Source organism: Galeopterus variegatus, unplaced genomic scaffold, assembly GCF_000696425.1.
Source record: "Galeopterus variegatus unplaced genomic scaffold, G_variegatus-3.0.2 Scaffold830, whole genome shotgun sequence".
NCBI classification, from domain to species: domain Eukaryota; kingdom Metazoa; phylum Chordata; class Mammalia; order Dermoptera; family Cynocephalidae; genus Galeopterus; species Galeopterus variegatus.
The window spans coordinates 204,759-216,773 of record NW_007726941.1 but is presented as its reverse complement, the minus strand read 5'-3'; the positions used below and the strand labels follow the sequence as shown (position 1 = coordinate 216,773).

Genomic DNA, 12,015 nt, shown 5'->3' with positions numbered 1-12,015 from the left:
TCGGATCCCACATACAGACTGGTTCCCGCTCACTGGCTGAGCGAGGCACGGGGGCAACACTGAGGGTTGCGAACCGTTGCCGGACACGGAAAAAAAAAAAAAAAAAAAAAAAAAAAAAAAAATTGAGATTCCTACCTCACACTTAAATTATATGCAAATTAAGAATTAAATGTAAAAAAATAATCATGAAAGAATTAGAAGAAAATGTGGGTGGATATTTTTATAATCATGGGATGAGAAAGACTTTAAATATGACACCAAAGGCACAGACTTCATGATTGTTCAGCTTTAGTCGATACTACCAGTTTTCCAAACTGATTATTACAACTTACAAATAAACTCTAGCAGTGGTGTAGAGTTCCAGTTGTTTTGCAGTCTTACCAAGAACTGGTATCGTCAGTTTAAAAATTTTTACACATTTTGGCAGTTGTAAGGCTATCTAGTTGTGGTTTTAATTTGCATTTCCTTGATGATTAATAAGGTTGAGCACATTGTCTTTGTTTATAAATATGCATACATTTTTAACCCAGCAATTTCACTTAAAGGAATTTACCCTGAAGAAATATATATACAGTATACAAATTGGAAAATATGCAATAATGCTTCCAGATAAGACACCCTGAGAAGAACATAACATGATGGTTTTGTATTCTAGCAGGAGACCCAAAGCCTGAATCAAGTCATGAGGAAATACCAGGCAAGCCCAACTAAAGAACATTCTATAAAATAACCAACGTGTATTCTTCGAACATATCAATGCCACACAAAAGAGAAGGAAATACTGAAGAACTGTTCCAGATTAAAGAAGATCAAAGAAACGTGACAATTTGATGCACATGTGATCCTTTGTTGAAGCTTGTACTGGAGGGAGAAATGCTATAAAGAACTTTATTGGTGTACTTGACAAAATTGGAATATAGATTGTAGAACAGATAAAAGTATGGATCAAAGTTAAATTTCCTGATTTGATAACTGTTATGACTATGTAAGAAGATACACTTGTTCTCAGGAATTACACACTGAAGTATTAAGTCTAATAAAGACATGATCTTTATGACCTCAAATGGCTCAGAAAAAACAATTACAGAGTAAGAGGAGGAGAAAGAATAGTCAAACACATGGGCAACATGTAAAGAAAATTGATTAATCTGAATAAAAGCTATCTGGGAGTCTCTTATTTTTGCAACTTTTCTTTATGTTTGAAATTATTCAAAATAAAAAGTTTTTTTAAAAAGGCACATAATCATAGTTAAGGTATGTATGAATTATTTTATCCCAAACACTCACACATACACACACACACTTAACTGAGATATTTCCATGGAAATAATTTATCTGGGGAAGGGGAAGCACAAAAGGGATCATTTTGGAGCATTAGGACCGTGTTCATCAGCTCTCCAGCTTAATGGAAGAGCACAGGGAGGGAGGCAGACGATGGTAATAGGCTTCAGAAATGGAAAACGGTACATCCACTTGTTACTCTGCCTGCTCCCGATAAATATGAAGCACAGTGCAGAGGCCACCGGGGTCCACACTGGCACTTCATCTGCTTTGTTTCAGCCATTAAATCCCCTCATCCAGAGAACTGATTTCCTCAGTCTTGTCTTTACTAAATCTTAATTCCGTATCATTAGCTCCTGTCTAGGGCTTTGACTTTTAGTTCAATGTCAGTGGCCTTTCTAGGCTTATTTTTCTATTGTAAACCAAAAAAAACCTCCTTTATTTTTGAAGCTAGATAATTTGAAAGATGGCTGTCAATAAACAATCACACAGATAAACCACCACTGAGAAGGAAATTTTCTCATAAGGAACAAGGGGGAGGTGTCAGTGGTAATTGGAATGGGATTGTCACCCCCACCAGAAGTCACTGTTAAGGATAGAAGTGCATCGCTGAATGGTAGATGTATCTTTGATACCGTGGTTTTACTGATATGATAGGTAGAATACAATTCAGTATGTAAGGCCCATCTGACAAGGGTTTATTTATATTTAGCTTTTCTTTTGTAACTTTCCACTGGTCTGGCCTTTGTAAAAGGCAAACCTACTCGTTTTCCTCCCCCTTTCCCCCTTACTGAGGCAAATAAATATAAAAATATAAAACTGGTAGGCCAAACCAAAATGCTGGACAGAGCTACGATTTTAGACTTGGCTAAGGCTGTTATGCCTCAAAATGGGTAATGACCTTTGGAAGAGACATTAAAGTTTCAAGGTCACAAGGCTCCAATTAGTACAATGAGGCAAATTTATCTGGCCAAGAAGAAGCTAATAGAATAAAGGAGTTAATGCTGCTTCTCTCCAGGGTAGGTATCTATGGCGGGCAATTCTAGTTGAAACTTCCCACATTTAGGGCCGGCCTGTGGCTCACTCAGGAGAGTGTGGTGCTGATAACACCAAGGCCACAGGTTCGGATCCCTATTTAGGGATGGCCGGTTAGCTCACTTGGGAGAGCGTGGTGCTGACAACACCAAGTCAAGGGTTAAGATCCTGTTACCGGTCATCTTTTAAAACAAACAAACAAACAAAAAAAACTTTCCACATTTATGTTATAAGGTTTCCTTTCTTTTAAAAGCATATATGTATAATCAAGTATTAATTTTACCCACAGAACTAAAAATAGAAGAGGTACCAAGAAAAGCAAACATATTTCAGGGCCATCTTTATTAAGAAACTCTTTGGGGGCCGGCCCGTGGCTCACTCGGGAGAGTGCGGTGCTGATAACACCAAGGCCCCGGGTTCGGATCCCATATAGGGATGGCCGGTTCACTCACTGGGTGAGCGTGGTGCTGACAACACCAAGTCAAGGGTTAAGATCCCCTTACCGGTCATCTTTTAAAAAAAAAAAAAAAAAAAAAAAAAAGAAACTCTTTGGGAGAATAAAATTGCTTTCCAATTGCTCATCTCAAATTCTAGGTTTTAGTTAACCTCAGCTTCTGAAGCTTAATTTTCCTGCCACTGGAGTTTTCCATTTCTTTAGTGAGTAGCCATTCTAGAGTTCCCTGGGAGAAGTCACTAAAGAAACAGTTAAAGGGAAAGGAACAAAGGATGTCAGTGGGTATGTGAGTATCTGAGTATCGTATCAATCGGGGAAATCGGGGCACGAGCTGCTTTGTTCATCAGTTCATATTTGACTTGCGACACGGCATCGACCTTACAAAAACTCGCAGCACACAGACGCTTGTAGAAGGGGGTTTATGGCAGCACTGCTGGAATAAGGAACCTTTAGAAACAAGTTAAATGTCATACTACAGAACCGATTAGGTAAATGATTTGTCCACGTTGTGAAGTACTTTGCAGCCATTAACAAGAATGAGGTAGAGGTGGACCACGTCGGGGGTAGCAACTGCAGCCAGACCCCAAGCCGGGCCATCCCCGCCACCTGCCGGGTAGTTCTGGGCGACGGGGGGCAGCTCCCGCGGGGGACTACAGCGCCACCCCCGGCGACATGCTCTTCAGCACCGCCCTAGGAGGTACCGGGATCATCTGTGACCGGGAATTCCTGATGGAGTGTTGGGACTCACCTGTGACCGAAACACCCCCGAGAGACCTGCTCACCATTCCTGGGGTCATCAGCCCAGCCAGTGACGAGTCCCCCATGGAAGCCAGTCAGATTCATCTGCGCAATAGCCCGGGAGACAGGCAGGCAGGCGGCGAAGAGTGGCAGTTTGAGACGGACATTTGAAGGACCAGCGCTGGACCGAGCAATGCCTGTGGGTCCCTCTGGCCCTTCTCGGGAGAAGTGTCGCCGCAGCCAGGCCTTACGGACGTGATGGCACGAGCAGGCGTCAGGCGTGGGGTCAGCCACCCCAGCCCTCTGCTCCTTGGTTCAGGGCACCTGCTTCCCCTTCCTCTTGGGGAGCACCAGCAGATACCTCCTTGTGCCTCCGCCGATGCAGGGGCTGCCACCCCGAGGGGAGTGACTCGGCAAGCCCACCCTGCAGCCTCGTGCCAGCTGGTGGACACACACAGGCCGTTCTGAATGATCGTCCTGCTCTTCCAGCTCCGTCCTCTGGGAAAGCTCCCTCCCTCCTTCCTTCCACAGAGAGGAAAGAAAAGCCACCTGTGCCCTAGGGCCGAGGAGCAAAAAAAAAGAATTGGTAGAAGTACATGCACTGATTTGATATGGAGCGATCCTGAAGACAGTTAAATGGAAGAAGCAACTTGCAGAACAATTTACAGTCAGCCCTCTGCTTCTGCTGATTCAACCAACTGCGCATCAAACATGTGGTTAGATCTACAATGTTTGCGTCTGTATGAACATGCGCAGGCTTTTTTTTTTATTATTATTCTCTAAACTTATGGTATGACAACTATTTACATAACATTTACATTGTATTAGGTATTATAAGTAACCTAGAGATTATTTTAAGTATATGGGAGGATGTGCATAGGTTATATGCAAATACTACACCATTTCATAGCAGGGCCTTGAGCATCCACAGATTTTGATATCCGTGGGGTCTTGGAACCAATCCCCCATGGATACCAAGGGACAACTGTATAAAGCATGATCCTCTTACATTAAAAATCTGTATAACATATGTTCATGTATAAGAATGTAAATGCACAGAATGAGGAAGGGGAGACTGGGCACCAAACTACAGTTCTGTTTACTTTGGGGGAAGGATGTGAAAATGGGGGTGAGGATGAAAGGTGACTTTTGTATTTTACTCTCTAGAATTGATTCTTTTGTTTTTTTGTGGCTGTAAAGGGATCTGAATGCTTGACCTTGGTGTTATCAATACTGCACTCTAACCAACCGACCTAAACTGCCAGCCCCCTATTGGCAATTAATAACAATTCTTAATTACTGATGTGGTTGATTTACCTCAAGAAGAGAGGAAGTTCTCTGAACCTACGTACATACCTGATACTGCTCTAGAGGAGGTTGAGCCAAGCAAATTTTTTGCCGTGTTTCAGTTATCTATTTTTTTTCTTTTTTTTTTTTTTTACCTTTTTCTGTTTTTTTTCTAAGTTTATGTATTATTATTTTTTACATTCTATGATGTTGCGGAGCAGTTGGGGAGGAGCGGGACGGGGGAGGGAAGGAAATAGGGTGGGAGAAGGAGGAAGGACGAGGGGTGGGGTTGAGGCCTAGGGCACCCCCTCATTCTTGCAGGGCAGACCAGAGGGTTTCCAGTGGTGGGTTGGTCATTGCTGGGCTGGGTGCACATATTAGGGAGGTGTGGTTGAAGCCTTCACCCCACACCACCCTGGCTCGGGAGAGCCTGGGGCACTACCTGCTGAGGCTTGGTGGTCATCGCTGGGCTGGTTGCAGGTGTCAGGGGGTATGGCTGGTGCCCCCAGCCCTCTCCCCTCCTTGGCTTGCTAGCCCAGGGGACTTCTGATCCTTCTAGGTTTCATAGATGTTTTTTGGTGATACTAGTTAATATCGAACTTTTTCTCTGATCCGTGGGTATTTGGTTTTTTCTTTCAGTTCTGTGTTGAATTATTTGCTGTTCCTACCACTTAAACTCTGCACTGGAACTAATTCATTGTCCTTTGCTTACTTCTAAAATGGGGGAACTTCATTTGGGGACCAGCACTTGGGCTCTGTCGTTGAGCTAAATTGCTGCTTTGCTGCTGATTCCCTGGGGAAGGCTTTTTGTACAGCTCAGGTTTTAATGGTTGACTTTATACATACTTCCAGCTCTCCAGAGACCTGGTGCACCTGGGTTGTGTAGAAACTCTGGTCTGGGGGCCGGCCCATGGCTCACTCGGGAGAGTGTGGTGCTAATAACACCAAGGCCCCGGGTTCGGATCCCATATAGGGATGGCCGGTTCGCTCACTGGCTGAGCGTGGTGCTGACAACACCAAGTCAAGGGTTAAGATCCCCTTACCGGTCATCTTTAAAAAAAAAAAAAAAAAAGAAACTCTGGTCTGGGCCTGAGTCTTTTCATCAAACTGCACCCCATGCAATTCTATATTCCTGATCAGTCTCCTCTGAGTGGTCTTCCACTGATTGGGGTGCCAGTCAGCTGTCCTTGCTGTGCCCCAGTATTGCCCTGGTGGGCCTGTCTCCCCCAATGCCGGTGCTGCAAACACTTCCCATGGAACGGGGCTGTGTGCCAGTCCTTTGTGATGGCTTACCAGCCTCTGAGTGGCTCCTTTTTTTCAGCTGTTCTGGCTCCTCACTCCTATGTGGGTCCACAGGAACTCTATTAGTGGTCTTGCTGGCCTGGAGGCCACCCTCTTCTCCCCTGCTGCCTCCAAGCAACTCCATCCAAAGGTCACAGGTATGGCTTTCGCTGGCTCCTGCTCCATATGCTCAGCACCTCCAGCCTTAAAGCCACTGTGGCATGAAATGGTCAGAGTGGTTTTTTCTTTCTCTCATTGTGGCTTCTCCCACCTTCATGCACTCCATAGTTATCTTGTCCTCTTCCCCTGAGCTCCAGTGGCCCCAGCTTGGCTGTTACTGTTTTTTTTATAGTTGTAAATTCATTGATTTGTGGGAGAGAGTAATGCTGGGGACTGTCTATTCCACCATCTTGGCTGGAAACCCCTCTGGTTCATATGATTTTTATGATTATTTTTTTCTATTTCTGTAAGGCATGTCATTGGTATTTTGATAGGGATTGCACTGAATCTGTAGATCACTTTGAGTATTATGAACATTTTAATGATATTAATTCTTCTAATCTATGAACATGGAATGTCTTTCCATTTATCTATGTCTTTAATTTCCTTCATCAGTGTTTTATAACTTTCAGTGCCTACTTTTAAAGAGTTATTTCTGTTTTTACTATTGAATTGTGAAGGTTCTTAATATATCCTAGATACAAAGACTTTAACAGATACATAACTTACAAAATTTTTCTCCCATTACAAGTGTTGTCTTTTTGTTTTCTTTTTTTTTTTTTTGTCTTTTTTTCATGACCGGCAACGGATCGCAACCCTCAGTGTCGCGCCCGTACCGGACCGGGACCAGCAACGGGATCGCAACCCTCAGTGTTGCACCCGCACCTTGCTCAGCCAGTGAGTGGCCGGTCTGTATGTGGGATCCTAACCCTTGGCGGGAGCGACGCTGCGCTCCCAAGTGGCGCACTGTAGCAGTGCGCCACTGGGCCGGCCCGTCTTTTTGTTTTCTTGATGGCATCCTTTGAAGTACATTTTCTTGATGGAGTTATTTTGGTGATATCTGATTTATATCTTTTTTCTTTTGTCACTTGTACTTTTGATGTCATATCTAAGAAATCATTGCCTAAACCAAGATCCCAAAGATTTAAGCCTACATTTTCTTCTAAGCATTTTATATTTTTAACTCTTAATTTAGATCTTTGATCCATTTTGATTTTTATATATATCATAAAGTAGGGGTTCAACTCCATTCTTTTGTATGTGGATAGTTGTCCCTGCACCATTTATTTTTATTTATTTATTTATTTATTTATTTTTCCTTTTTGTCTTTTTTCGTGTCTGGCAACGGATTGCAACCCTCGGTGTTGCGCCCACACCTCGCTCAGCCAGTGAGCGGGAACCGGTCTGTATGTGGGATCCGAACCCTCAGCGGGAGAAGCCACCGCGCTCCCAAGCGGCGCACTGTAGCAGTGCGCCACCGGGCCGGCCCCCTTGCACCATTTATTGAAAAGACTATTTTTTCTTTGAATTGTGTTGGTACCCTTCTTCAAAATCAATTGATCATAAATGTTGAGTGTATATTTCTCTCTCTATTTTTTGCTTTAAAGTCTATTTTGTCTGGTATAGTATAGGTGCTCCAGCTTTTTTGGCTGCTGTTTGATATGTATATTTTACCATCTTTTTGTTTTCTTTTCTTTTTTTTTTTTTTAAAGATGACCGGTAAGGGGATCTTAACCCTTGACTTCATGTTGTCAGCACCAGGCTCAGCCAGTAAGCCAACCGGCCATCCCTATATGGGATCCGAACCTGCGGCCTTGGTGTTATCAGCACCGCACTCTCCCGAGTGAGCCACGGGCCAGCCCCCATCTTTTTGTTTTCAACCTATTTGCATTTATGGCATAACAAATTTCTACAAATTTAGTGGCTTAAAACAACATGTTTATTATCTCACAGTTTCCATAGGTCAGGTGTTTGATGTAGCTTAACTGGGTCCTATGTTCAGGGTCTCACATGTTGGAATCAAGTTGTTGGATAGTCTACATTTTCATCTGGAGCTTGAGGTTCTCTCCAAAGCGCATTGATGGAGTTTGGATGTTTCGTCCTCCCAGAACTCATGTGGAAATTTGATCCCTAATGTGGCAGTGCTGGGAACTGATTGAGTCATGGGTGCGGATCCCTCATGAATGGATTCATGCTCTCCCTGGGGGAGGAGGGATTAATGAGTAAGTTCTCGCTCTATTAGTTCCTGTGAGAGCTGGTTGTTTAAAAGACCCTGGAACCTCCTCTCTCTCTCTCTCTCTTGCTTCCTCTCTGGGGAGGATATTGACATTAATGAGATAGAAATAAAACACATGTATTTCACAGGGCCAAAACCTACAGCAGAGAAGGACCAAAGTCTTGTGTAGAGCACCAAAATCCTTAGTTTAGGCTGTAGTTTAGAAGGACCAAAGTCCTTAGTTTAAGCCAAAGCCTGTAGCTTCGAAGGACCAAAGTCCTGTAGTTTAGGAGGCCAGAGCCCCTAGCTTAGGGGGCCAAAGCCCAACCCTTTGGGGTAACATGTAGAAATGCTAAGATTAGGAAAGACCAGAAAACTTTCACAGGACTAAAGCCTTTGATGTAGATAAGAGAATTGAAGCACAGCAAAGAGTGATTGCTCTGGGGTAGTTGCCCTTGGTGCAGCTAAACCTACATGATGGGAAAGTACGTGAGCTAAAATCTTCGAGGATATTCTTCTAGTTAGTGGTTAGGGGACGTTCCACATCTTGCCTTAAACTGTTTCTTTGAGTTTCTTGGGGAGCTAAGCGCTATGGTGATTATCTCATTGTTTCTTTTTGTACCTCACACAGCTTAGTCTTATGAGTCCTTTTTGATGGTAAATTGCTTGAACTATTTTTTTTTTTTTTAAAGATGACCGGTAAGGGGATCTCAACCCTTGACTTGGTGTTGTCAGCACCACGCTCTCCCAGTGAGCTAACTGGCCATCCTTATATGGGATCTGAACCCGGGGCCTTGGTGTTATCAGCACCCCACTCTCCCGAGTGAGCCACTCTGGCAGGCCCTTGCTTGAACTATTTTTAGCTACACCTGCTTTAATAAAGATTGTCATGTAGCCAGTTTATGTTTTCGCTATGACTGATTAACCACCTGTGTTTCTTATGTAACTTTCTTGTCTTTACAATAAAAACTGAAGTGAAACCTGACTCGGGAATGTGCCTGGGCTCTCCTCTCTTGAAGGAGTTTTCCCTGGGTACAGTCCCTTCAGGCTTCTCATTGCTCTGAATACATGGGCTCTGAGTAATCTTTTGCATCTCTGTCACTCTGTGAGAGGTGATACCTCTCGCCAAGTGATCTGATTGTACTGGCCGGCTGCTTGCCACTTTCCGCCATGAGTAGAAGCAGCCTGAGGCCTGTGCCATATACAGCTTTCCCAGAATTGTAAGCCACATAAACCTCTGTTCTTTATAAATTACCCAGTCTCAGGTATTTCTGTTCTAGCAACACAAAATGGACTAATACACACATCATGTTGTTGGCAGATTCCAGTTGCTTGCGGTTGCAAGACTGAGGCCATGAGCTCCAACAGGCCACCTCTCTGCATAAGCGGTTCACACGTGGCTGTTTTTTTCTTCAAGGCCATCAGGAGAGGACCTCATTAGGGAAGGCTTGGATCCTCTCTTAAGGGCCCACCTGATCATGTCAGGCCTGTCCAGGATATTTTCTCTTCTGATTAACTCAAAGTGAATTTCTTGGGGACCTTAATTGCATCTGCAACATCCCTTCACCTTTTGCCATATTCTATTAGTTAGATGCAAAACACAAATTCTGCCCACAGTCAGGGAAAGGAGATTACACAATAATGTGGATGTCACGGGGCAAGAATAATGGAGGCCATCGTAGAATTATGCCTATGATAGATAGAAACATGGATAAAAGCACAACTTCTCCGTGTTCAGGTCTATTACCCATTTTGATTTTTGAAGTATGTGAATTTATTACTTATTAAAAAATAAAATAAAATTTAAAGTCTTTGAAACTTTGTATTTGTCTCAGACTTTTTCTTTTATGGCAATGATCACTTTGTGTAGTCGTTCTGTCCCTAAAATCACTGAGTCATTATCAGGTCCTGGTTAAGAACATGGACTCTAGAGCTAGGCTGTGTAACCTTGGGCAAGATATTGAATTTCTCTGTGCCTCAGTTTCCTTTTCTTTAAAGTGGGGCTAATTATAGTACATAATCAGGATGTTGTGAAAACTAAATATATCAGTATCACTTAGACACTACTGCCTTACAATGCAAAATCTTAGTGGCATTCAACAATAAGCATTTATCTCTGGCTCACACAAGTGTGGGTGGATGGAATGGCTGTGCCAATCTCAACTGTGCTTGGCTAGACTTGGCTGTAGGTTATGGGTTTGCTTCCTTCTGCTCCATTCTCATTTTTCTGGGACTAGCAGGCTATACAGATGAAGTGTTCCTTATGGCCATGAAAGCAGCTCTTTTGATGGTGGCAGTAGGCAGGTTACTCAAATTCTCTGAACCTTTTTCTTTGCAGGTAAATGGGTGTCTTAGTCTGTGTTCCCTAGAAAGCAGGGCCTCAGACAAAGGCTTTTGTATTACTACTTTGTTAGGAAGTGCAACTGCAGGGAGCAGAAGCAAGAAAGTGAGGAATGAGGAGCGAATGTGCTGTGCAGTTTGCTGCAGCTGAGTGCCACTGATAAGCTGTATAAACCATCTCAAAGCAATCCATCTGGGGAGAGAAAGGGGAACTGTTATCCACCAGCTTGAAGTGCTAACTCCTCCCCACTTTTAGCTTCCCCAGATGAGCCTGATGGGTAGTGCTGCCAGGCTGTACTGCACCATGTGATGAAAGTCCATGTGGAATTGGCTCAGCAGTAGCACCTACTTTGCAAGGTTCTGGTGGGGGTTACTGGAGAACATGTCTGGCACATCAGTCAATAAATAAATGGTCATTGTTATTATTAGGAATAGGTATAATGGGTTTCCAAAATATCCCTTTCTTTCTAGACAAGGTGATTTTGAAGTCTACGTGGAAAAATAAGCAAGCCCCCCAAAAAACAAAAACAAAAACAAAAAAACTAGGAAAGCTTAAAAAAAAAAAGCGACAATGATGTATACAGTCTCAATAGTTTGAAGAGTATGATACTGGTGCATAAATACACCATGAGCATATATTTTCATGGACAAGGCTATTCATTATATTTATATATTTATTATAGCATTATTTATAATAGCAAAAGATTGAAAACAACCTAAATGTCTTTCAATAGAAGATTTTATCGTATGTTTATCATACAACAGAATATAATGCAGCTGAAACAAAGCACGAAGATGTTCTTAAGTACTGATGTAGAATGCTCTGTAACACCAATTAAGTGGAAAAAAAATCAAGATACAAAATAGTGTGATTAATGTGCTATTATTTGCATAAAAGGGAAGACAAACATATTTTCATATTTGCTTAAATATACATTAAAAAAATCTCTGGATGGATATCCAAGAAAGTAATATTAGTGATTACTTATTTGTGTGTATGAGTGTGTATGCAGATACTATTTGGTATCTGTTACTGCAAAACAAATTACTCCAAATTTAGCAGCTTAAAACAACAAATATTTATTATCTCACAGTTTCTGTAGGTAAGGAATTTGAGAATGGCTTAGCTGGATGTTACTGACTCACAATCTCTCACTATGTTTTTGTCAAGAAGTTGACCAGGGTTGTAGTTAATTGAAGGCTTGATGGGGCAAGAAGATCTGCTTCTAAGATGAGTCACTCACATGGCTGTTGGTAGGAGGCATCAGTTCCTCCCCACCTGGACCTCTGCATAAAGCCACTTGAATGTTTTCAGGATATGGCAGCTGGCTTGATGGCAGCACAGTGAAGGGTAGAGGGATGGGGGGGGGGGGGGGGGGGAAAA

General features: G+C 42.8%; 1 pseudogene; it reads left to right on the top strand.

Moving 5' to 3' along the window:
* Window positions 1–3,042: 3,042 nt before the first annotated feature.
* Window positions 3,043–3,679, top strand: LOC103590517 (annotated as a pseudogene).
* Window positions 3,680–12,015: the final 8,336 nt, after the last annotated feature.